This window comes from Suncus etruscus, chromosome 9 (genome assembly GCF_024139225.1).
Source record: "Suncus etruscus isolate mSunEtr1 chromosome 9, mSunEtr1.pri.cur, whole genome shotgun sequence".
NCBI lineage: Eukaryota > Metazoa > Chordata > Mammalia > Eulipotyphla > Soricidae > Suncus > Suncus etruscus.
In genome coordinates this window covers 47,281,884-47,284,068 of record NC_064856.1, presented here as the reverse complement: position 1 = coordinate 47,284,068, position 2,185 = coordinate 47,281,884, and the positions used below count along the sequence as shown (strand labels likewise).

Sequence of the window (2,185 nt, the reverse complement as noted above, 5' to 3'; positions counted from 1 at the left end):
ATACCTTAGAGCTCATAATCTGATGAGGCATCATGTCAGCCCCTCATGATAAAGGGAGGCCTGGAGTGAAGAAGCCAGTTTTGGGGGACCAGGGGCAGCTCCTCTTTAGGGCTAATGTGAGATGAGAATAGGACTCAGCAGGAGGAGTATACAGAGAGCACAGGCCAGGCCAAAGACTACAGGAGCACAGCTCTAGGTCCACAGATTTTGGGTGCTGAACAGTCATTTTAAAGTGTCAGGAAGCAGTAATTATTTTGTTTTAACTAATCTGACTTTCCTTCCAAACTACTCCCACCTCTGCTGGCAGGAAAATTACATAATGTCCTCTAATTTGGTTTCAAGCAATCACGAGTGGAGGCTGAGCAAGCGGGCAGTCTCTGAGCAAAGTCCTGGGGTCTGACTTGGATAGAAATGGGCCAGAGCTAAAGTACAGTAGGTAGGACACTTGTTATACCACAGCCAGCCTGGGTCTGCTTCCTGTCATTCCATAAGGTCCCTCGAGTCCACCAGGAGTAATTTCTGAGTTCAGAGACCTGAGTATCACTTGTGTGGCCCCAAAACAAACAAAAATGTTTTCACTTTCAAACAGTTGTGGAATGGACGAATGTGCCTGGGAGTTAGAGAGCCTGAGGTGGGAGCAGATCACCCCGAAAGGGAAAGATGAGGTCTAAACTCTCCTGGGTGATTGTCTCTGCTGGCATCCTCTGGGATCTCAAGCTCTTCTTTCAAGTGGTGGTCCTGCTGCCCTGCCTGCCCAGTGGAGTGATGCTATCAGAACCAGTGCCTGGGGCCTGAGAGATAGCATGGAGGTAAGGCGTTTGCCTTTCATTCAGGAGGTCATCAGTTCGAATCCCGCATCCCATATGGTTCCCCGTGCCTGCCAGGAGCAATTTCTGAGCCTGGAGCCTCTGAGCCTGAGCACTGCCGGGTGTGACCCAAAAACCACACACACACACACACACACACACACACACACACACACACACACACACACACAAAGAACCAGTGCCTGTAGAAGATCCTTCTGAGCCTCTGTCACCCAGGGCCCAGGTCTGTTAGTTCAGCAGGGCCCATTCACTTCTGACTTCCAGTATAAATTCCAAGTGATATGAAGACAGCACAATGATGGAAGCCAAGGGCTCTGGCTACTGGTTGAACTGCACTTCAGGTCTGTGTAACTTTCAGGGCTGCACAAAATAAATGAGAAATCAGGTGCTCACTTCGGCAGCACATATACTAAAATTGAAATGATACAGAGAAGATTAGCATGGCCCCTGCACAAGGATGACATGCAAATTCGTGAAGCGTTCCATATTTAAAATAAATAAATAAATTAAATAAATCAGTGGAGAGGATAAAAGTACCAGCCTTATTCTTGTACATGTGCCTTTATTTTCCCAGAACTATCAACAGTCCTGGAGTAAATACCTTTTCCTCTTCCTCTTCCTACATCCATGTAGTAATTTCTCTGTAAGGAGGTAAATCCCTGAACAAGATACTAAAGGTATAGATGTGTGTTTCAATTCTGACAACATCTGTCAGTTGGCCACCAAAAGGTTAATAATAACCACTTTATTGTCAACATCTCTGATTAGCCTTGATCGCATCCATTTCCCTACAACCACCACCACCACCAAATTTGCCTTTTTGTTTTGTTTTGTTTTGTTTTGTTTTTGGGCCACACCTAGCTGTGCTCAGAAGTCACTCCTGGCTATCTGCTCAGAAATAGCTCCTGGCAGGCATGGGGGACCATATGGGACACCAGGATTCGAACCAACCACCTTAGGTCTTAGGATCGGCTGCTTGCAAGGCAAATACCGCTGTGTTATCTCTCCGGCCACTAAATTTGTCATTTTTATAAAAAATTACTTTAAGGCCATTTTTAATTTTATTTTTAAGGCCATTTTTAAGTAAGCTTTTGTCAGTTTCCTCATTACTGTTTATGGTTTTACTTCATTTATTTTTTCACTTTGGAACTACAACCAGCCATGTTCAGGGGTCACTCCTGGCCATTTTTAAGTAAGCTTTTGTCAGTTTCCTCATCACTGTTTATGGTTTTACTTCATTTATTTTTTCACTTTGGAACTACAACCAGCCATATTCAGGGGTCACTCCTGGCTATGCTCCGGGGACTATGCAGTGCCCAGGATCTAATCCAGGGTTTACACATCAAGGCATGTAATGC

The 2,185-nt window shown here is 45.1% G+C and overlaps 1 non-coding gene across 1 annotated transcript; it reads left to right on the top strand.

The window, feature by feature from the left end:
* Positions 1-1,212: 1,212 nt before the first annotated feature.
* LOC126019681 (U6 spliceosomal RNA) lies at positions 1,213-1,319 on the top strand. Its single transcript, XR_007499310.1, has one exon. It is a non-coding gene; the product is annotated as a U6 spliceosomal RNA (small nuclear RNA).
* The last annotated feature ends 866 nt before the right edge of the window (positions 1,320-2,185 follow it).